Source organism: Pteropus alecto, unplaced genomic scaffold, assembly GCF_000325575.1.
Source record: "Pteropus alecto unplaced genomic scaffold, ASM32557v1 scaffold76, whole genome shotgun sequence".
NCBI lineage: Eukaryota > Metazoa > Chordata > Mammalia > Chiroptera > Pteropodidae > Pteropus > Pteropus alecto.
The window spans coordinates 28,117,556-28,143,150 of NW_006443138.1; the positions used below are offsets into that span (position 1 = coordinate 28,117,556).

The 25,595-nt window shown below is 35.8% G+C and overlaps 1 protein-coding gene, 1 non-coding gene and 1 pseudogene across 2 annotated transcripts in view; 2 read left to right on the forward strand and 1 right to left on the reverse strand.

Moving 5' to 3' along the window:
- The window catches only part of TULP3 (tubby like protein 3), a 61,232-nt gene that overhangs the window by 30,921 nt on the left and 4,716 nt on the right, over positions 1-25,595 (reverse strand). The window lies entirely within an intron of this gene.
- On the forward strand, positions 9,951-10,103 carry LOC112472526. Its single transcript, XR_003043633.1, has one exon. It is a non-coding gene; the product is annotated as a 5.8S ribosomal RNA (ribosomal RNA).
- Positions 23,900-24,019, forward strand: LOC112472434 (annotated as a pseudogene).

Here is a 25,595-nt window from a genome sequence, read left to right on the forward strand (position 1 = left end):
TCTGGCTCTTGTTTTCATTAATCTTTTGTATTGTTTTTCTAGACTCTATTTCGTTTATTTCCACTCTGATTTTTATTATTTCCTTCTTCTATTCACTTTGGGCTTTGTTTGCTGTTCTTTTTGTAGTTCTTTTCATTGTAAGGTTAGATTGTTTATTTGAGCTTTTTCTTGTTTGTTGAGGTAGACCTGTATTGCTATGAATTTCCCTCTTAGGACTGCTTTCACTATGTCCCATAGATTTTAAGTCGTTGTGTTTTCATTTTAATTTGTCTCTACATATCTTTTGATTTCTTCCTTGATCTCATTAATAACCCCTTCATTGTTTAGGAGCATGTTATTTAGCCTCCATGTGTTTGTGTATTTTCCAGTTTTTTTCTTGTAGTTGATTTAGTTTCATACCATTGTGATCAGCGAAGATGGCTGACATTTCAATCTTCTTAAATTTATTGAGACTTGTTTTGTGTCCTAACATGTGGTCTCTCCTGGAAAATGTTCCATGTGCACTTGAGAAGAATGTATATTTTGCTGCTTTGTGGTAAAATGCTTTGAAAATATCTATTAAATCCATATGGCTCGGTGTGTCTTTTAGGCCCATTGTTTCCTTGTTGATTCTTTGCCTGGAAGATCTGTCCATTGGTGTCAATGACTATATTACTGTTGATCTCTCCTTTTATGTCAGTCAATTATTGTTTTATGTATGTAGGTGCTCCTATGTTGGGTGTGTATATGTTTACTAGGGTTATGTCCTCTTGATTTATTGATCCCTTTATCATTATGTAATGCCCTTCTTTGTCTCTTATTATAGACTTTGTTTTAAAGTTTATTTATATAAGTATTGCTACCTGGCTTTTTTTCCATTTCCATAAAATATCTTTTTCCATCCCTTTACTTTCAGTCTGTGAATGGCATTTGATCTGAAGTAGGTCTCTTGTAGACAGCATATGCATGGGTCTTGTTTTCTTATCCATTCAGCTACCCTATGTCTTTTAATTGGAGAATTTAATCCATTTCCACTTAAAGCAATTACTGATAGGTACATAGTTACTGCCATTTTATTATTCGTATTTGTTATTTCTATTTTCTTTTTTGCCTCTTCTGTTTACAGAAGTCTCTTTAACATTTCTTGTAATACTGGCTTGTTAGTGATGAATTCCTTAAGCTTTTTCCTGCCTGGGAAGCTCTTAATCTCACCTTCCATTTTAATCGAAAGCTTTGATGGGTAGAGTATTTGTGGTTGTATATTCTTGTTTTTCATAACTTTGAATATTTCTTGTCATTCCCTTCTGGCCTGCAATGGTTTCCACTGAAAAGTCGGCAGACATTCTTATTGGGGTCACCCCAGTAAGTAACTAGAGTCCTTTCTCTTGCTGCTTTTAAGATTCTTTGTTTTGACCTTTGGCATTTTAATTATGATGTGTCTTGGTGTAGGTTTGTTTAAATTCCTCTTGTTTGGACTCTTTGTGCTTCCTGAACTTGTAGTCTAATTCCTTTGCCAGGTTAGGGAAGTATTCTGTCATATTTCTTCAAATAGAGTCTCAATCCCTTGCTCTCTCTCTTCCCCTTCAGGTACTCCTATGATCCAGATATTGTTATGCTTCATGTTGTCCCAGAGGTCTCTTAAACTATCCTTATTTTTTTTTAATTCCTCTTTCTTTTTGTTGTTCTGATTGGGTGTATTCTGCTAAGTTGTCTTCTAGTTCGCTGATTCGATTTTCTGCTTTGTCCAAACTACTGTTGAATACTGGTAATATTTATTATTTCAGTTATTGTATTCTTCATTTGTCTAGTTATTTTTTATGGTTTTTCTGTCCTTTTTTATGCTATCTCTCTGTTGAGGTTCTCAGTGTGTTTATCCATTCTCCCCCTAAGTTCGTTGGCATACTTGTAATCATTATTTTGAACTCTGTCTCTGGTAGGTTACTTGCTTCCATTTCATTTAGCTTATTTTCTGGAGTTTTATGTGTTCTTTCATTTGTGGCATGTTTCTTTGTGTTCTCATTTTATTAGGCTCTGTGTGTTTGTTTCTATGTGTCAGGAATATTTGTTTCATCTCTCAGCCTTTGCCAAATAGCCTAATGTGGCCTAATGTGTGGCCTAGTGGCACACTCTCCCTGATCTCTTATGCCGGGGACTCTAGATGTGATTTTTGTGTGGGTTATGTGTGACCTTATGTTGTTGCCAGGACTTTATTTTTGTTAGATCGGTGAATGGATTAATGCTCAGGCTAATTGTGGGAACTGGCTGCATCCTCGGGGTAGAGTTTCTGTGTGGGGGCCGACTCCACTGAGTGGGATTTGCCCTAGCAAGCTTATATACTTGTTGCAACCACCCTTTGTGTGTTCCACTAATGGGACTAGTAAGGAGTTGCTCTGTTGTGGTCTGGTGCCAGCCTCTGAATGAGTTGGTTTTGTGGCCCCTTGGGAGGGGCTCCCCCGTAGGCCAAGATTAGCTGCTTTTGATAGCTCAGGACTACCTGGTGAGAACTACAGACAGATCCGCTAATGGTTGCTGCCTATGCTGGATCTGTAGGTAAGTGAAGAGACAACACTGTAGGCAGCAGTCGGTTATCCCCACTCCCTGACCTATGGCAGTTTAGCAGAGGGTCCAGTGCTCCACAAGGCCTGATACTGCCAGTCAGTTGCTTGTCTCTAAAACTGGATGAAACTCTGGGTGATATCCATGTTCGGTGGTACAGGGACCCCAGGGTCTATTAAGTAAATTTCCCCCTGCCACTGCAGTGTCAGTTTATGTGTCAATGCTTTCTCTGTGGCTCCCTGTACAAGTTTACACTCATAGTAAGGTCAGCTGCAGCCCACCTTGGGCCTTGAATGTGCTACCCCAGAGCAGGAGCAGCTGCCTATTAACATGCAGTGGGTACTTTGTGTATTGGATGGGGCAGGAGCTCAGGGAATCAAGGGCCATCAGGCCAATACAGACACCTGCAATCCCCTCAAGAGATATTGCAGCTCATACAGGCAGCAGTAGTCTGTCCACAACTGTTTTCCTCAAAATGCGTTCACTGCACTAGCCAAGGTGTGTTGCCTGCACTGACTGCACAGCCCTAGAACCAAGGAGGGCTGGGGAGGCTGCCTGTCAACAGGCTGCAGGCACTTCGTGGCTTGCATAAAGTGGGATCTCAGGGAGTCAAGCGCTGTCCGGCCAATACAGCCTCAGTTTTGCCGCAACTTCTGTGCCTGGGTGTTCCTGCTATAATCACAGATCACAGTGAGACCAGCAGCCATCTAGGGCAGTCCCACAGACCCCTGTGCTCCCGGGACATGGTACAGCAACTCTTGCAGGCAGCAAAGGTCTGCCTGCCACTGATTTCCCCCTGCCACTGATTTCCCTGTAGTGCCCACCCTGTGCCAGCCAAAGATGGTTGCCCGTTTGGACTGAGATATCAGGGAGGGGAGGGACAGGGTTGTGGCCGTCCACTGTCAATGAGCCGCCTGGGGCAATTTGAGGGTAGGGTGGGGTGGATCTCTGAGAGAAAATGGCAGTAAGATCAATACATCCTCAGTCTTGCTGCAACTTTGGTAACCGTTCACGTGTTCCCCAGTCCCAGATCACAGCAAGACCAGCTGCTGTCTGGGACTTGCCCACAGATGCCTGAGATCTGCTCGAGTTCATGCTGGCAGCAGTGATCTGCCTGACCCTATCTCGGAAATGCGGCTCACAGCTCTGGCCGCTGGCTGAGAATGCTTGACCCTGAATCTACGCAGGGCGTGGCAGCCATTCAGCTACAAAAGCCCCAGGCAATTTGCAGGTTGGGTGGGGCAGACTGATCTCCTCAGGCCAGGCCTTCCTAATGGCCCTGTGCAAGGGGTCTGCACAGTCAAGCTGGCATGGTCTGCAGATGGCCAGTATAGGGGTGCCGGACTAAAGTACAATGGTGGCTGCCCTTCCAGCCTTCATTCTGGCACCAGGTAATGGAGACTTTCTCTGCATGAATCTCCTGTGAGCCTCTGACCCATCACCAGTGTCCCGGGTGAGTGTCTGCAGGTCAGAAAGCCTTGCATGGGTCCTTCAAAGGGCATCTAAGGTTTTCAGTCTCCTTCCGTCTCACCTAGCCGGCCAGAACCCCCTCTGGTTTTACAGTCAGAATTATTGAAATCTCCTCTTCCCTGGGCTAGGGAGTCCCCAAATGAGTCTAGGACACCCTTCTCCTTCAGGGGAGCCTATGCAGCCTCGTTCTCCCTCCTGGTAATCCTCCATCACCCGCAGGTGTGGGTTCAGTCTGATTTGCACCTTTGTCTCTCCTATTGGCTTCAATGTGGCTTCTTCTTTATATTATCAGACGTACATGTTACGATCAACTGGACCTCAGGTGATTCTTCAAGTTGATTATTTTATAATTTGGTTGTATTTTCAATGCAGACCTGGGAGGAGATGAACCCTGTTCTTACCTGATCCGCCATCTTCCGCCAGAGCCCTCTATCAATTTTTATGTATTTGAAATAACACCACAGTAATAATTGTTGCAGGCAAGAACCATCGATTGATGCTAAAATTAGAGGGTGAGAAACAGGTTATTTGCTGCGTCTCAAAGTATCTGCCCACAAGATAATTACTGACTACAAAGGAGAAAAGGTAACTTCAAAGTGGAGAAACCTGGGAGGCAGCACCTTCACTGAGTGATTAAGATTGGCATCACCAGTAATAAGACATAGCGACATCATGTTTCTCCTGACGTGATGCACTGAGAAGGGCACAGCATCATGGCTGTGGTACTCTTGCCAAAAATGCAAAACCTTAACTTAATCTTGAGAAAACACCAGACAAACTCAAACTGAGGAACATTCTACAAAATAACTGGCCAGTACTCTTTTAAAATGTCAAGGCTACGAAAGGCAAAAAAAGACTAAGAAACTATTTATGTTGGAGAAGACTAAAAAGACAGGACAACTAAACCTACATAGATGCTGGATTTGGATCCTGGACTAGAAAAGAGACATTAGTGGGAAAATTGGGAAAATTCAAATAAGACCTTTGAATTAATAGTACTGAATCAATATTAACTCTACAGTTATCAAAATAGAGTTATCGAAATCAGGAAATTAATATTGATTCAGCAACTATGGTTAAGATATTAACATTAGGGAAACCTTGGTGAAGGATGTACCAGAATTCTCTTATATTTCTACAATTTTTCTGTAAGTCTAATTTAAAATATTTTTTAAGTGAGATACTAAAAAGTAATGTTAATAAGCAGTGAATCTAGGTAAAGGGCATAGGTTCTCAATTATACTTTTGTGACTTTTCAACATACTTTAATGTTTTCAAAATAAGAAATTAGAGGAAAAAAACAGACATTTTGCTAAATAGACATTTTATTAAATGTCTATTTCGCAGTCAGAGACTGAGTATACTTAAAAATCCATATGCCCTTTAACCTAGCACCTAAATTACATATACAGTATTTCTAAGGAATGGAGATATGAGACAATTTAAAAAATTGCCCAAGCTCAAACTTCTGAGAAACTTAGAGCCTACTTTAACACATTACTTATTCAACTATCAGTACCTAACACAGACCATGCTGCCAGTTTAAAGCATTTAATAATGTATCAATCATCTAGATTCTTTTGTTTTTTTTTTTTTTTTTTAGGTGAGGCAACCCTTGGTTGACCTTACAGACTGCAAGGACCTTGTCAGTTTACAATCCCTTATTTTTTATTTTATTTTTTACACCTACAGCACCTGGTCTTCCTAGTTGTTCTCCCATCCAATCATCTAGATTCTATGATTATTCTACACTCTCAACATTCTTGTCAAGTTCTTAGCCTGCAAAAAAAATTTTTTCTAGTTGCCAGTTACACAAAATCCATTGCTACTAGACAGTAAGACAGTGCTTCTTGCTGCCTCCTGCACTGTGCCAAGTAATAAAGATGCTGTAATCAGCACTTAACTGCAATTTAGCCAATGTTGCAGGGGACTGAACAGGCTCCTTCCGTGGTACTGGAGGGAGTAAACACTATTCTTGTCAGGAACACAGCAGGATTAGACTCTGAAAAAATGAAGGCTGTGAGCAGCCATGGCTTTTTAAATAGTAACTTGAGTAAACACTTCCTTTACTGACTAAATTATTGCTTCATAACATCACAAATGATACTGTTCAGTTTCAGAAATTACAGTGAAGAAAGAAAAGAGAAGGGAATAAATGCTATAAATGCCAATATGGACTGAAGAGAGGACAACTTGGAAAGCAATTTATTCATTTTAGTTAGAGGAATTCATAATTCTAAATCTTTAGTAATTAGCTACCTGCATGAAGTTGAAATAAATACAATTTATAAAAATTTGGTTCAACTAAACCCATCAGAAATAAATGTAATTACTATGTGTGACAAGAAATCATTAGAAAGATGGTAGGATAAGAAAGATGAAGGAAAAAAGAACTACCTCAAGACGATAGCTACAAAAACGACATAATTTTTAATTCTTAATTCTAGTCATTTATTCACACTTAACTGAAGATTTGACTACCACCTATCCTCCTGGAGAAAAATTAAAAATTGTAGGTTTGGCTATGACTTTTACTTAAATCCATATACTAAAAAAAAAATCAATAAAAATCAAAAAATTGGATTTTATCAAAATAAAAAAATTTTGTTTTGCAAAAGATATTGTTATGAAAATTAAAAGGCAAGTCACAGACTGGTAAAAATGTTTGCAAGATCCATATCCAACAAAGGACTTATATTTAAAAGTGAAAGAACTTCTAACAGTTTACTAAGAAAACAACTCAATTAAAAATTGGACAAAAGATTTCAACATTTATTTCACAAAAAGAGACATGCATATTAAAACCATAGCGAGATATCAGTATATATCCACTAGAAAGGCTTAAATTTAAGACTGACCATACCAAGCACTGATGGGGGATATAGAGCAACTCAAACTTTCATACTTCTTGGTCAACCAGCAGTTTTATGTAAAATGTATAACCACTTTGAAAAACGGTCAATTTCCTTAAAATGTCAAACATATACCTACCATTTGATTCAGCCACTCCACTCCTAGATATTTACCTGAGAGATGAAAGCATGTGTCCACAAAAAAAAACCTATACACATATGAATGTTCATAGCAGCTTTATTTGAAACAACCAAAAAATGAAAACCCAAATGCCCATCAGCGGGTAAATAGATGAATAAATTTTATGTGGAATACTACTCAGCAATAAAAAGGAAAAAACTGATACACACAACAAAATGCATGAATCTCAGCATCATTCTGCTAAGTATTAAAAAAGAACACATACCGTAAGATTACATTTATATAAAATTCCAGTCAAAACAAACTAATCAATAGTTACAAAAAGCAGTGGGTATTTAAGGATGAGAAAAAGATGGATTAAAAAGGCAGAAGGAAACTGGGGGTAGGTTCATTATCTTTACTGTAGTGACAGTTTCACAGGTATACAACATGTCAACAGTCATCAACATGTACAGTTTAAGTTTGATACACATCAATTATGCCTCAATAAAGCTATTTTAGAAATCCACATACAAAAGAGAGTTAAGAAAATAATTCGCAACCCAGTTCCAACTAAGCATGAGAGTCAATTTAATGTTAAACCTATGCAAACTATATACTTTAAACTTTTGCAAACTATAATGATGGAAAATCTCCAATATCAAAACTATGTTAAATGTGCTCCCACGCACACAATTCAGACATTTTATAAATATCTGAATATAAAGAGGATCTAATATCAGGCTGGACACAAAAATATGTAAAATAAGCATGTAAATTGGAGAATAAAACTTATCATGTGAATTAGAATTCAGTCATTCTGTTATTACTCTCTCAAGAGGGCCGAAGGGCTGAAGGGCCACAAAGTTCTTCTTTCCTGAGGAAAGGTGGTCAATTTGAGAAGCAAATTCTTGTCCTCCCCTCCAACCTTACACATAAAAATACACACTTCCCCCATCTCTTCCTGTCACAGAGGAAGAGATGTTTCTCTTCCATAAAATGAACTCTGATACTGATATATTGCTTCTGGTCTCTCCTCCCCCAGAATGAATATTGAATATTGCTCCTGTACCTTCAGTTTCTCTATCTCTAGTTTATTCTTTCCTCGCTGGCAATCACTCTTTAAAAAGATAACTTTCCTTAACCTTACCTATCTATAAAGCTACAAATCTATCACTTATCATCATCATTAAGTAACTTAAGGACAGTGAACACTCATTGTCACCATTTCAACTACAATTCACTTCTCAACCATTGCAATCTGACTTATTCCTTTATCGTTCTCCTGAAACTCTTTTTCTAATAGCCAAAAGTAATAGCTTGTTTTCATTCTGCATTCCAGACTGACTTCTCTGAAGTATCTGACAAGAATAACTACTAGGTCCTTACTGAAGTTCTTTCCTCGTTTTCTTAAAAACTCCTTGATTCTAGTCTTACTAACTGCACTCAATCTCCTTTCATTAAATTCATTCAGCAAATATTACGCATGTTCTATCAGGCACTGAGTTAGCCACTAAGGGTACAAGAATTAAAAAGAATTAGTCTCAGACTTCATAATACTTACACTCCTTTATTTTTCATTCTCCTCCATTCAGGGTTATTGCAGTCGAGATTACATTCATGCTCATCTATAGGTCCTTCCTATGTCACCCAATCTATTTCCATGACTATAACCCCTGAATCTTTATCTCCAGTATCCAGACCATAAACTCTGCCCAATTATATGGTTGACCCCTGAACCAACCACACATAAGACAAGACTCTAAGCAGTGCCGATAAGACTAAAAGGAGCCAACTGAGATTTCTGGTGCTGCCTTCCAACTGAGTTTGAAGTTAAGAGTTCAGATAAGTGATCTGACTCTTTAAACAAACAAAAATCAACCATCTTCACAGGAAAAACAGAATCCAGAGTCTTTACAATGTATCATTCATAATGTCCATAACACAATTACTCCATATACAAAGAAACAGGTAAAAAAATCAATAAAAATCATCCGATCTGAAGAACAGAGAGAAAAACTATTTTCTAAAACATAACAGAGATTCAGTGACCTAGGGGACAATATGAACCTACCAGATAATATCATAAAGTTTAATATATGTGTAATTAAAATAATCACTGAAATTTTCCCAAATTTGGCAAATGACATAACTTCACAGATTGAGAAGCTCATGAAGCCCAAGAAGGATAAATGCATATGCATGCATACGTGCGTGCGCGCGCGCGCGCGCACACACACACACACACACACACACACACATCTTAATTCAATTATCACTTTCTCTATGAAAAGGTACTCAATTTCTCCATAATAATTTCCTCTGCTCCACCTTGGTGCTTTGAACATTTCTAAATTGTATTTATATTATATTATAACTATACAAGCTGTGACATTCAAAAATTGTTGACAATGAAACAGTAAAAACTATATTATTCAATGTGATTTAGCACACATACACTGGCTACAAATGTGCACGTATACACACAGCTAATCTTTTAAAGATTTTTTTAAAACTTTAGAAAAAAAAATCTCAATATGCTACAAACTCTCACATTACAATGAATTAATTTCTGATCCTTGTCATTATATAGTTGTATCTTTTTTCTCCATGTGAGTCTGCTGTTATTAATTTTTAAAGTTATCATATAGTTAAATTCACTTTTTAAATGTGCTATGAATTCAACATGTAAAGATCTGCTGTGAACACTGCAAAAACTCATTTTGATCTATTTTTTCAATTATATACATAGATATATTTCCTTTTATTGACAAAATTCATATACATACGTTTTAATGGTTAAAGTGCTCTATCCTACTGATAAGATATACTCTCCTATTATTTTCCCCTCTGTTAAATGTGAAAATTTTTTCTTCTTTTTAGGTATTAGAGAATAGCAATGAATATCTTTATTCTTCAAAGTGGGATTTTCAAGTCAAAAACTATACGCTCATCTGAGTGTCGCTGCTGATGACTCTTAGCGGTGGATCACTCGGTTAGTGCGACGATGAAGAACGCAGCTAGCTATGAGAATTAATGTGAATTGCAGGACACATTGATCATCAACACTTCGAACGCACTTGCGGCCCCGAGTTCCTCCCGGGGCTACGCCTGCCTAAGTGTCGCCGCTGACAACTCAAGTCAAAAGCTATGACCTATATACTATTGTGGGTCCTTATATATAATTCTTCAAAATTGTTTTCCCCCAACATAGTATTTTATAAATTTATATTGCTACCAACAAGTTAATAACCTTTTCCTCTATGCTCTTGACAATTTGGGATGTTATTTCTGTTAGTTACTGATGCACTAAAGTAACTTAAAGTTGTTTAATTTGCACATTTTTAATTACTAAGGAAGAGAAATATTTTACCAAATAATAAATAACTATTTCACTTGATACACATAACTGATCTACAACTGGGAAAAGTCTGGAATTCAAATCCAGAAAGTTATATAAGCAAAGATACAAAACAAGTTCAACCTGACTACTTTCTACTACCCACATAATCAAAGTTTACAATATCTAAAGTACAATAACCCTCATTCATAAGGAAATCCTTATTCTATTAGAAAAGTAACTTATTTCCATTATTTTAAAAAATTTAAAAAAATATGCTACACAATAATTATGCATTCTTCTTTCTATATATCATAAACTTTTCCTTTCATTTTCATAAGCACAATTTTTATGGCTGCATAATATTTTAGCCATACCAACCTATTCCTATTCCTATTGTTAGATATTTATATTGTTGCTAATTTTAATAACAAAAGTATTGCAGATATGTACCCAAGAGAAATTAGCATATATCTCCACAAAAAGACTTAAACGGGAATGTTCATAACAGACAAAAACTGGAATCACAAGTCTATGAACAAGAGACCAGGTAAACAACTTGTGGTATGTTCATCCAATGGAATACTAATTAACAATAAAAAAGAACACACACAAAAACATGATTGCATCTCAAAAACATTGTGCTGATTGAAAACAGCCTTAGACAAAAGAGTATATTCTGTATGGTTTCACTTACACCAAGTTCAAGAACTGATGAAAGCACTCTCTGGTGATAGAGGTGGGGCGGGAAGCCAATTACGTGGAAAGAGGCACAAGGGAACTTTCTGGGTGATGGAAATGTTCTATAACTATATCATAGAGATACATATATTTGTATATATATGTAAAATATTCGTTGAGCTGTAGACTTAAAATCTGTGTATTTCACTATATAGAGATTATACCTCAATGATAAATGAATAAATTTAAACAAAATCTGTATCTGCATTTCAAAGTTTTTCTTGAGGTAGATTCCCAGAAATAGGATTACTAAGGTCACAGAGTGGCCTTAAATCCTTTTTGTAACAAGAAGACTGGTCAAAGGGTATGTAATAGTTTTACTGACAAATGGCTTTCCAAACAAACTCCCACCAGCAGTGCATTGCTGATCAGACATAAAGTGAAAATTATCTTTCATAGTAGCCCACATTTAGATAACCTGCTTAACCTGTTTAAGGGCATGAAAAAATAAGTTAATTCCAAAGTCTCTCTTGCTAATTTAAATCCTTTGTTTGATATACAGAATTTCAGAATAAATTCTCATAATTTAGTTACCCCTTAACCACATCTATTCTAGTACCACAGATATTTTTCCTTTAAAAATATTTTTCATTTATTTCAGTATCTATTTTAGTCTTCCTTAAGACTACTACAAGTTTCTTTACATTATCCTTAAAATAAATGTTTTAAAAATTGTAAGATTAATATGAATCTAAATAATGCCAATTATAAAAAAAGTAACAACAGAAATACAATAATAATAGACACATGTCATGGGGAGAAAGAGAAAGAAAGGGTTCTACTATTTGCTAGGGAGTGTGCTAAGGGCTTTATACAAATAAATCTTATTTACTCTTCATGTGAACTATAAAAAGCATTATTTTCTTTATATTGTAGATACAAAAGTGGCTCTAAGAGATTAAGAAACACTAAGCCAAACTTTAGGTCACATAAATTAGAAAAAACAAAGCCAAATTTTTACACAAATATGTCTAACACCAAAGTCCACAATCTTTCCCTTTATGTCACCCCGATCTTGAAAAGTAATAGGTAGACATCAACAAAATGACAGAAAAAAGCAAATGATCATCTCAATTAATGAAGAAAAAGTATGTGACAAAAGTCCACGTGCTTTCATAAAAAATACTCCATGAAACAGGAATGGAAGGACACTACCTCCACATAATAAAAGCCATGTATGAAAATCCACAGCAAACATCACACGCAATGGTGAAAGATACGTGTTTCCTCTAGATCAGGAACAAAGCAAGGATGCCTGTTTTCACTTTCTAGCCACAGTAATTAGGCAAGAAAAAGAAAGAAAATGCACCCAAATTCTAAAGGAAGAAATAAAATTATGTTTGCAGATGATATGATTTTATATATAGAAAATACTAAAGGTACCACAAAAAGCTGTTAGACCTAAAAATTAATTCAACAAAGTACCAGGATATAAAGTCAACACACAAAAATCAGTTGCATTTCTATATACAAACAATAAACAATTTGAAAAGGAAATTACAAAAAATTCCATTTACAATGAAATAGAAAATACTTAGGAATTCACTTAACCAAGAAGGTAAATGACTTATTCAATGAAAACTACAAAACACTGCTGAAAGAAATTAAAGAAGACATAAGTAAATGAAAACACACACCATGGTCATGGATTAGAAGACTTGATATTGATAAAATGTCAATATTACCCAAAGCAATCCACAGATTCAATACAATTCCTATCAAAATCCCAATGATGTTTTGGCAGAAATTGGAAAACCCATCTTAAAGGTCATATGCAATCTCAAGAGCTCAAATAGCCAAAAAAAAAAAAAAAAAAATACTGAAAAAGAATGAAACTGGAGGACTCACATTTCTTGATTTCAAAACTTACTGCACAAAGCTACAGTAATCAAAAAACTGTGGTAAGGGCATAAAGACAGACATATAGACCAATGGAATGGAAAGCCCAGAAATAAACCCTCACATATACAGTAAAATAATTTTTGTCAAGGGTGCCAAGACTATTCAATGGTTATTTCAACAAATCTGCTGAGAAAACTGGATATCCACATAAAAACAGATGAAGTTGGACTGTTATCTAACACCATATATAAAAATTAAGTGAAAATGGATCAAGGACCTAAATGTAAGACCTAAAAATTAAAATTCTTAGAAGATAACAGGACAAAGGCTTTGTGACATTAGACTTCTGGGATATGACCAAAAGCACGAGTAACAAAAGAAAAAAAATAGACAAAATGGACTTTATGGAAATTTTAAAATTTTGTACATCAAAAGATCCTATCCACAGAGTAAAAAGGCAACTCACAGAATGTGAGAAAGTATTTGCAAATCATTTATCTGATAAGGGATTAATATCCAAAATATACAGAAAACTCCTAAAACTCAACAATGTAAAAACAAACAGCCCAATTCAGAAATGGGCGAAGGACTTGAATATACATTTCTCCAAAGAAGATATATGAATGGCCAATAAGCACATAAATGGATGCTCAACATCACTAATCATTAGGAAATTTGAATCAAAAACTACAATAAGAAACTAAAAAAAAAAAAAAAAAAACCCACAAAACAAGTGTTGGCAAGGATGTGGGAACATAAATGATACAGCTGCTATGGAATACAGCACAGAGGTTCCTCAAAAAATTAAAAAATAGACTTACCATATGACCCAGTGATTCTACTTCTGGGTACATACCCCAAGAATTGAAAGCAGGGGCTCCAAGAGATATCTGTACACCGGTGTTCATAGCAGCATTATTCACAATAGCTAAAACGTGTAAACAACCCATGTCCATCAAAAGATAAATAGATACACAAAATGTGGTATATAAACACAATGGAATATTATTCAGCTTTAAAAAGGAAGGAAATTCTGTGAATATGCTACAATATGGATGAACCTTGCAGACATTATGTTAAGTGAAATAAGTCCATCACGGAAAGACAAATACTACATGATTCCAACTTATATAAGGTGCTTAGAACACTCAAAATCATATAAACAGAAAGTATAATGGTGGTTGCTAAGGGATGGGGGAGAATAGGAAGTTATTGTTTAATAGGTATAGAGATGAATTCAGTTTTGCAAGAAAGAGTTGTAGAGATAGATGGTGGTGATGGTTGCACAACAATGTAAATGTATTTTAATACTACTGAACTGTACACTTAAAAATGGTTAAAGTGCTATATTTTGTTATGTATATATTAACATAATAAAAAAAGGAAAAAATTAAACATAAAAAACTTGAGAAAATAGGCTAATATTTTTATAATGTGAACTGTGGAAGTCTTTCACAGCAAGACATAAAACCTAGAAACTATCAAGGAAAGACTGATAGATTTTATTATATGAAAACTTAAGTTCTGTATGCTAAAAATTAATAAATGAAATAAAAGCCACGGATCACTGTGAAAAATAAAAGAGGCACAACCAGAAATCCTCTGAAGTGTAACTATTTTCTAATTTTTAAAATTATACTACATTGCTTACTAATTCAAGCAATGCTCCACTAAAATCACAGTGACCATATAGCCCAGATTTTCCAAGATAATATTGACATTTTCCACACATTATAGTTAGAGGATAAAAATCAATGATTTTGAACGATAATATGGTAAAAAAAGCTCAGTATTTAAAGTCAGAAGATCTGAGTTCAGAAGTACTTCCTAGTTGTTTAACCTTCAACAAGTCAATTCATCCTCCCAAGCCTCAAGTGCCCCGATTATAAAATGTGAACAGTAATATCTATGTCACAGAGCTTTTTGTAACAATCAGATAATTATAATAAGTTTTAGTAACATTCCCTCCCCTTAGGGCATGAGACAGGCATTTCCAACTCTGGAACCTCTATACACACAAATGACAGAATCACTCCAGGAGTAGGTAATCCCAGGTAAGTAATGTGAAAAATGAACATATGCCTTTACCTACCATGATCTAAATCAAGGGTCCCCAACACCCAGGCCGTAGACGGTACAGGTCCATGGCCTGTTAGGAACGAGGCCGCACAGCAGGAGGTGAACCGCAAGGTGAGCCGCTACAGAGCAAGCAAAGCTTCATCTGTATTTGCAGCTGCTCCCCAGCGCTAGCATCACTGCCTCAGCTCTACTTCAGATCATCAGGCATTAGATTCTCATAGGAGCACCAATCCCTGATGTCAAAAAGTTTGGGGACTGCTAATCTAGATCACTTATAGAACAATTTTCTCCATAAAAAAGCCTTATAATTGATGTATAGGTTTCCAGTCAAGCTCAAAAAGGCCTCAAAGCATGGTGAAACTATAATCATGTAATTATTTTATAATTCTGTGTTAAATTTACTATTGTGAGTTGTTCTGGAAATCCAATTTCCATTTGAAAGACTTTCATATGGGAAAACGTTCTCAATGCTAAACAACTAATCCGTACCAACATTTGGAACCTAATACTATAATAAATTGGGGAACGATCTGTCTTTCCTTATAAAAATCATCTCAGGACCAAAGTTTGGGCTTAAAAGGGTACGTAAAACTAAAATGGCAATACAGTATACTCCAGACAGCAACAGCATTTTAAAGCAAGGACAGGGTGTTAAATAATAGTAATTCTAATAGATTTGAAAACAGAAGTCTGAGTAGATAAGAGACGGGTCACACTTCTATTCTTGATTCACTGAGTCATTTCCACAGTCTTACAAAACCTCCATTTTCTTACTAATAAAAGGAACATCAAAATATGGGTCTTTTCTTCAACTAGCTAAGAAGATATAAAAACAAACTCTGAAAGGTGGCAAATTGTTGTGGTCGCCTCAAGAGGTCATCAAGTTCACTACTTCCCATATGCACAAATGAAGAGAATGCAAGAAAAAGAGCAGATATTAGCTTAGCAGGATTATAGGTAACCTTTCCTTTTTTTTTTTTTTTTTCTTATTCCTCTGTTACCTGTGCAATAATTAAAATCAGGGGGAAAATATTAGAAAAAGAAAGTTTACTGCTGTCTATATTCTGTAATATGTATGTAAGAATCTTATTAGGAGACTTACTTAAATGTCCCCACTTGGTGATATTTGACCTCACTAACCAACAGTACAAAGCATTGTGCAGCTCTGCTAACTAGGAAATCACTGTAGAAAAGCCCAGGCCAGGGGAGTTGAAAAATAATGTCAACTGAGAGAGAGTATTTGCAAAACACATATATTTAATAGACTCATCCAAAAGATACAAAGAACTCTTAAAATCTAACAATAAAAAACAAACCAATTAAAAATGGGCAAAAAGATCTAACAGACATATCACCAAAGATACAGATGAGAAATAAGCATATGGAAAGATGCTCCACATCATACGTCATTAGGGAACTGCAAATTGAAACAACAATGAGATGCTATTACTGCATAGCTGCTAGAATGATTAAAATCCAAAACACTGACACCAAATGCAGACAAAAATGTGTAGCAATTGGAACTCTCATTCATTGCTGGTGGGAATGTAAAATGGCACAGCAACTTTGGAAGACAGTTTGGCAGTTTCTTACAAAACTAAATGTAGTCTTATCATACGATCCAGCAATTGTGCTCCTTAGCATTTACCCAAAGGAGCTAAAAACCTATGTCCACACTAAAATCTACATACAGATGTTTATAGAGCTTTAGGTTTTATTCACAACTGCCAAAAGTTGGAAGCAACCAAGATGTCCTTCAATAGGTAAATGGATATACAAACTGTGGTATATCCATAGAATGGAATATTATTATTCAGTGATATAAACAAATGAGCTATCAAGCCATGAAAAGACATGGAGGAACCTTAAAGGCATATTGCTAAGTGAAAGGAGACATCTAAAACAAGCTGTATATACTGTATGATTGCAATCATATGACATTCTGGAAAAGGCAACACTATGGAGACAGGAAAAAGACCAGTGGAAGGATGAACAGGTAGATTTTGAGGGCAGTGAAACTATTCTGTATGACACTGTAATGGTGGGTACATGCCATTATGCATTTGTCAAAACCCATAGAATGAAGAACACAAAGAAGAGACCCTAATACAAACTATGGACTTTAGTTAATAATTTATCATTACAGGCTAATAAGGTAACAATCATCCTGGTGATATCATATTCTCATTTATATAAAAGGCAGCTGCTCGAGTTTTCTATCATAGCAATATAGGAACTCACAGATACCAACAAGCAGTTTATTGAAGAATTTTTAGGAAAATTATTTCCCACACATTAAACTGATTTTCTCTTCTTGAGTCCTTTTTAATTTGATGTTTATTTCAAACAACTAAATTTGTGAAGAATGTTGTAGGGGAAAGAATGGTTATATAATGGAGGGAAGTTAAAGCAAATATTGATAATTAAGAGTATGTGGAACACGAGATTTGGAAATCTGAAGTTCAGCTTTTAGTTTCATTACTTACAAGCTGTCTTTTGGCTAAGCCACTTAATCTGATTTCATTTTTGTTATTTTAAAAATCAAGGTGGTTTTGAGAGTTAAGTGATGTCTATAAAAGTGTTTTGAGAAATAGTTTATTAACAGATAAAACATTTTATTTGGGTTGAAAAGTGATGAAAATGGCACAGCAACTTTGTCTAGTAGAGGACTACAAGGAACTTTAGATTTCATTAAGACATCACCCTCTCCCTGTAGAGGGTTAACTGACTTTAGATTTGTCCTTGTCTAAGGTCACAAATCAGAATCTAGTTCTCCTGATTCTAAGCACCTGGTCTTTCTACTATACCACTGCCATTCATTATTCACTTATGCATGCACTAAAAACATTTTCATGGAGGATAAATTAAGTACAAAGCATTTTGTTGGGTGCTGTGGGTGATTCGGATTTATCAGATACAGATCTTTCCCTCAAGGAACACAGGGACTAATGGGATAAAACTAAACCATAAGTGCACAGTCAGAGACTGAAGTAATAAGGTATAGATGAACTATTATGTGATTTGATGAGGGTCATTGGAGACTTGGTGGAATAAGTGACAATTCAGCCATACTCCAAATGGCAGAAAGGATTTGTTACCAGATTTAAAGTAGGTAGTAGTATAGAGTTAAGCAACAGGGTTTTTTAAAAAAGTATTAATTGTAATGTATATACTACACTATGCAAGATGTTACTAATAGGGGTGACTGGGGTGTGGTAAAGGCATACATGGGAACTCTGTACTTTCTGTTCATTTTTCTATAAGCCTAAAACTGCTTTAAAAATAAAATCTATTAATAAAAAGATAATGTCACTACTAAAAAGCACCTTCTGGGGATTCCGCCTGACCAAGATAATTGCCTATCTCTGACAAGACTGGACCTCTAGCTCATGTATTCCATACAGCTGTATCTCCATGGCCATAAACTGATAGACTGAGGTAGACACCTGACCCAAGCTGAAGTAATCAGACTCTCCTGGGATTTTTAAATTGGATCTGAGAGATCAAAGATCTGCACTCAGTATAGGTTATTTACTTAAGTAATTCAATCTCTATCTCTATTTTACAGCTAAGGAAACTGAGGCACAGCTAAGTTACGTGGTCCCACAATCAGCAAGCAGAGCCAGGATCCAAACCCTGGCGTCCAGTTTCCATAGCCTGTGCTCTCAACCACTATATTAAGAATACGGTACTTTACATTTTACTTGTAAGCAAGAATACTGATACCTACTAAAAAGCCAACACAAATTAATAGTACAGCTGCAACTACCCCCTCTAATTCTAACTTTCTAAAGAAAAGACAAACAGTTGAGATCTAAGAAAAATATCTGGAGATATATAACTCTCTGTAGAAGAGAACAACTATGCCATAAACCAATGCAATGTTATTTTGCTTCATATTTTTAAAGATACTGTCACGATACAACTCTTTAAAAAATTTTCCTTTAGAACTCTTCTGAAATGCCTAAATTTCCATATACCTTTCAAAATAATACACCTGATACTTTAATATATTTCTTCCCAATCACTGAGTCATGATATTTTGTCATATTGTGACATTTTGCACTTCCTCACTCACTTCCCACTCCCAAGGAATTTTGGCATGAACACCAGTGAGATTATATACAGTATATGTAACAAAGAAATCAGAATAAATGTATAAACTACATACAAGAGTTCATTATTTTATATACATATGATAAACATTTATAAATGTTCCTATGGGTATGAACTGATAATTGCTGAAAAGATGCAGAGGAATGAAAGAGACAAGAAAATGAATAGAAAAGAAACAGAGAAGCATCCCCTCAACCCCGTCTCCACCCCCATATTACCACTGTAGACACATCCCTGGAGTTGCTTAGCAAAGGTTTACTTTAACAAATATCAGACCTTCGCTAACACCAATGAAGAGATTCCTTTTTCCCCCCAAATACAGTCCCTGGTCTTTGTTTGTTGAGGCTTCCTTCTGTTTTTTCCTGACCATTCTTTCAATTATCAATGTCATTCTGAATTTCATGCCTTTCTATGGGAAGTCAGATGACTAAATACCAAAGAGAAGGTAATTTAAGACTGCAAAATACTGACAAGGACCCTACGACTGAATTAAAAAAAAAAAAAACAAAAAAACAATGAAAGTCAACGACTGAAGCACGTTTTAATGCTCACAACTCCTGGAAAGTTTCTTCAAGAGTTGACATAGAAACACAAATGCAAACAATTCCTCTCTACAGAGCACAATGAATAAATAATCATTCTTGTTTCCTGCTACCTCAACTCTATTATATTTTTAAACAATACACCCTTCCTTGTGAATTTTCTCATCAGGATAAGAAAAGCCACTAAGTTGACAGACAAAATAAACAGAAAGGACAAGAACAATTTAAACACATATAATAGCCATCTCCTAGAGTTTCATTATTTCCTTATTCACAATAAGAAGCCCAACTGAAATAATGATTGCATACTTACTCCTTTGAATATTAGTTTCTGAAATATTAAAAATACATTGGTATGAAAGATAAGATTTCTGATCACTGATAAAAGTAATTTATAATCTTAGAGAAACTCATCTTTAGGCAAATTTAGAATTATTATTTTTATGTTCCTTATTAACTTATTACTTCCTGACTTTACTGAACTGTCCAGTATGATTATAAATTAAACTTTATATGACTTTGTAGCTATTATTGTTGCATGATATATTCAGAAATACAAAAGTATAGATTTGAAATTATTTCCAAGATGTTTTAATTATTGAAAAGAGCAAAGTACAAAACATTGTGGAGTACTATTTGCTACCACTTACGGAAGAAAAAAATGATATAGATATAGATATAGATATAGATATAGATATAGATATAGATATAGACATATTCCATTTGAAATGCAGAGAATATCTTCGGAAGGATACACAGTAAGCGGGATCAGAGTTGCCTTCAGGGCAGAAAACTAAATAGGCAGGGGATGGGAAGCAGCCTTACTTTTCATTACGTACCCTTTTGATCCTTTTGAATTTTGTTCCATATAAAGACGTTTTAAAATATATATTAAAAATCGACTTTTTGGCCTATTCAATGTGACTAAGAATAAAACGATTTGAAATAAGATATGGTTAAAATCACTACAGGAGCCAGCAATGTTCTGCTGTGTTAATCAACATATAAATCATTACAAATCAAAGTTGTATGAGTTATGAGCACATGCTTTTGATCTGTGCTAATTGCTGCACATGCTCACTCAAAATGTATTCGAACTCTCCAAATGTGCACTTTAAAATGAAAAAAAATGACTAAGTTTTGTTAACTTATTACTTCCTATTATTCTAGATTATTTTTAAACTAGAAATTGAAATTGATGCCATTATCACGGTGAGCACCATGAATTCCCAGAACACTCTCAGGAGCAACTCGATCTACTTTGGGAAGACACTGCCATTTCTGGTAGGGATCTATTAGGGAAGTAGATGCACATTTCAGGTTCAAATACATGCTTGTGGGTAATGAAGCTAAATGTACCCACATCAATGTCTTTTACATGATGTTTATGCTACAACCTGTGGTGTCCAGAGATCCACTCTACACTTCTCTGGGAATTCTCTTGTTTTCACTACAACAGAGCAACTACCAAAACAATGCCTCTGATAAGCTCTTAAGTGATATACATAGTAATTACTTTCATGATTTTTATTTTTGCTTTCATGACTTTAGACAACACTTCTAACACTCAAAAGAAAAGCAAAATTACAAAAGAAACTTACAAGCATCATAACTTTCTAACATTACTCAACATTACTAATGAAACATGGTGCCTGGAACATGAAGGATGTGAAATGTTTGATAAATAAATGAATTTTAAAGTTACATGAAAAAGATCCTTCTTATGACTTAAAGAAATACTATAATTCATCATCCCTTGCTTTGGCTTTGCAAAGGAGGTAAAAATTATATATTGTCATCCCCATTTTATAGTGGTAGGGTGACAGAAAATAAGAAAATGATAAATGATCACCTGATTACCTTGCCTAATTATGAAATAATTTCAACATAGGTAAGCCAAAAACCATTTTCTTAAAAAAAGAAAAAACCTCTGATTTTTAGTTTTAAACTTTGGAAGAATCTTTCAGAGATTTAATAAAATAGTACCTACCCTATTGGCTGTACACATTACCATAGCCTTTCAAAAAAAAACAAATCTCTTAGAGGTACAATCAACCCAGCTGCTGAGATGATAGAGGCTTTTGCTGCTCTGTTCTTTGGTTTTCTCATTTATTTTCCCATCAGTTATATACTTAATGGGACAATGTTTCAAGCTATTCTTAGTATCACTTATATCACATAACAAATCTTTAGTTTTGTTGGACAGGAATAATCAGTCTGAGATTGTTATTCTATGTGAGAAAAGCTGGTAGCGTGATTCTTAAACACATTCTTAAATTTTAACTTACTGTATTCCTAATTCAGTAAAACCCAATGATGATTATTTAGCACCTCCAAGGTGGTATATCTTCCAATTATACATTCAATCATACTTTGCTAGCCAGAACTCTTGCACTTGTCAATCAAAATTATTTTTATTATATACTTCTGATAAAGCTTTTGTGGCAATTCCCTATCACAACTGCCAGTAAAAATCTTGAACTGAGGGAGAAAAAAAATGGCATTGATTACAGAGACTCTGTTCATCCCTCTGGCAACCAAATCAAAGTTGTGACAGAAACAAGGAACAAACAGCAAGGAAAATAGCCTGGGATCTAGATAAACAAAACATACAACTAGGGAGAAATCTAAAAAAATCACCCTGCAATGGTAGAAGGTAGGACAGGGCAGGAAGCTGCGGCAGCGGGCAGTTGCAGAAACCTCTCAAAGAGGCCCTGTTGGCTAGCAGACTTTCATGGTGATGGACCTGCTCACTCTGAACACCAATGCAGGTTCAGCTGCATAGGGGGCACCAGGGACTTACAGGGGGACACTAAGTTGTCTGAGTGACGGCCAAGACTAGACTCTCTCTGTACATAAGTGCCAGCCGTATCCATTGTTCCTCTCTTGAGCCCTTCCCCCTCCAAGTGTGCAGACGGGGCACCGCCAAAGCCAAGACATCATCAAACTGGATGACAGAGGTCACTCTGCCCAAAGAATTCCCTGAAACCCTGCCTCCCCCAACTCGCGGCCCCACCCAAGCCACATCCGGGTATATCCTCAGTGAGTCAGGTGCCCCTTGCTGATCAGTGCCTAGACTCACACTGGAGGCAGCTGGCCTCGGTTTCTGGTGTGGCCTTTTGAAGCAACTATAAGCACGGCATCTGTGAATTGCTTGCTGAATCTTACTTAACAGGTGGCACCAGAGGGGCACAGGCTGGGGCTAAAATTGGCCTGCAGCTGAACCCCTCTCAGGACTGTGCCACTGGACACCTACCATACAAAGCAGCACTAATAAGACTGGGAGACTTAGGAGCTTTGCTTAATACATAGAAACAGACACAGAAAGGCAGCCAAAGTGAGAAGACAAAGAAGCAGAAATCATGTGAGAACAGAACAGAGATCCAGATATAATGGAGTCAAGTAATCTAACAGATGCAGAGTTCAAAACACTGGTTAAAAAGATGCTCAATGAACGTATGGGAAGTATAGATGAATTCAGTGAGAACTTTAACAAAGAAATAAAAAACATAAAAGTAGAAGTGGAAATTATAAAAGGGAACCAGTCAGAAATGAAAAACACATTATCTGAGATGAGAAGTATATTAAATGGAATAAACAAAGTGAATAAAGTAGAGGACCAAGTGACCTATATAGGTGATGGGAAAGCCAAGGACACTCAATCAGAATGGCAAGAAAAAAGAAGCCAAGACTATAATAATTTAAGGAGTCTATGGGACACTATTAAAGGTAAAAATATCCATGTCATAGGGGTACCAGAAGGAAAACAAGACGTTGAAGAGCTATTTGAAAAAATAATGATGGAAAACTTCCCTAACCTAGTAAAGGAAATAGACATAAAACCCCAGGAAGCTCAGGGAGTCCCAAAAATCAGAGATCTAAAGAAGCCCACACCAAGACACATCAAAATTAAAATGCCAAAGGTTAAATATGAAGAAAGAATCTTAAAAGCAGCAAGAGTAAAGCAGTTAGTTACCTACAAGGGCGCACCCATAAGACTGGCAGCTGATTTCTCAAAAGAAACTATGCAGGACAGAAGGACTTGGCACAAAATATTTGACGTGATGAAAACCCAGGATCTACAATTAAGAATACTTTATCCAGCAAAGCTATCATCTAGAGTTGAAGGACAGATAAAGAACTTTCCAGACAAAAATAAGCTAAAGGAATTTATCATCACCAAGCCAGTATTACAGGAAATGTTGGAGGAACTTCTTTAAGGAGAAAAAAAAAAAAAAAGTATCAAAAACAGGAATAAAGAGACTACGGCCATGTCACCCTGAATACACCAAATCTTCTCTGATCTCGGAAGCTAAGCAGGGTTGGGCCTGGTTAGTACTTGGATGGCAGACCGCCTAGGAATACCAGGTGCTGTTAGTGTTTATTAAAACAAACAAACAAACAAACAAAAACAGGAATAAAGAACGATAATAACTACATTCCTATCAATGAGTACCTCAAATGAAAAAGAATTAAGTACTCCAACCAAAAGATAGAGTGGCTGAGTGGATAAGAAAACAAGACTCCTACATATGCTGCCTACAAGAGACTCACTATAAATTAAAAGACACACACAGACTAAAAGGAAAGGAATGGAAAAATATATTGCCTTGATGGACCTAAAAGGGTATTGTGCTGAATAAAATGGGTCGGATAGAGAAAGACAAATATCGCATGATTTCACATACATGTGGAATCTTAAGAACACAATTAACAACAATGACAACAAAAGCAGAAATAAACTCATAGATACAGAGAATATTTAGAGGGATACTAGATGAGAGGAAGATTGAGGGGGACAAAAAAAGGCAAAGGGATTAAGAGGTACAAATGGACAGTTGCAGAATAGACATGGAGATATAGAGTATAGCGTGGGGAAGATGGTTAACAATGTTTAATAAATATGTAAGGAGGAAGAGGGGTCCTAGATTTAGTGGGGTGATCACTTTGCAAATTATGTAGATCTCTGATCACTATGCTATACAACTGAAACTGGTATATTATTGTATGCCAACTATAATTGAAAAAACTCATTGAACTGTACAATGTAAATACAAGCAACTAATTGTCTATTATATTTCAATAAAGATGAGAGAAAAGAACAGTAAAAATAAAAAAATCTTGAACTCAAAAACAATGGATAATTTTAGCTATATAATCTTGGCTACCACTTTTGCTACTTTCATAAGTAAATTTACTGTTAATTGTTGAATTGTGCTTTAATTGGCTTTATATTCTTTGTCTCACTTGACCAGCTTAAATCGACTGATCTAAATTACAGAGAGCCCTTCAGCTTTACACTCATCTTTATCACTTGTAAATATTTACTAAACTACTGTGCACTCATTATGTACATGCAAGGGACTAAGCAACAAGAATGGATGATAACTGCTCTACTTCAAAATGGGTATTTATAGATATTGAAGCATTGTTAATATGCTGTCATGTTGCCAGTTGCGGTACAGTTCCATTGAGTGAATAACTACTGTGCCAGAAACTGTACTACTTTACATATTATTTCATATAATTCTCACAATAAACCTATTATCCCATTTTACAGAGGTATGTGAAACCCAGATATGAAGCTATTTGCTCAAGGTCACACCGCTGATCAGTGAATGATCTAGAATTCATTCACGAGTCTCACTCCCATCTACCTCAGCATGCTAAACTGCACAACTGACCACATAAATTCAAATGGTCAGCAGAGTCTGGAATTCCATTATTATGGTATTTCAATAAGTCTACCAAGAATCTTTTCCATAAAAATGTCAGTTCATCTGGTATTTTTAGGTAGAGCAGAATTTCTATGTAAATGGATTGTGAAGAAGCCCTTCGGAGGAGTTGATTACAGTAGATATAACGAAAAAGTCGTTATATTTCATTGTGCCCATTGGGGAAATAGCTATGAATAAAGTAATTGTCTCTAAATCAATTGACAAATAGATTTACCTTGT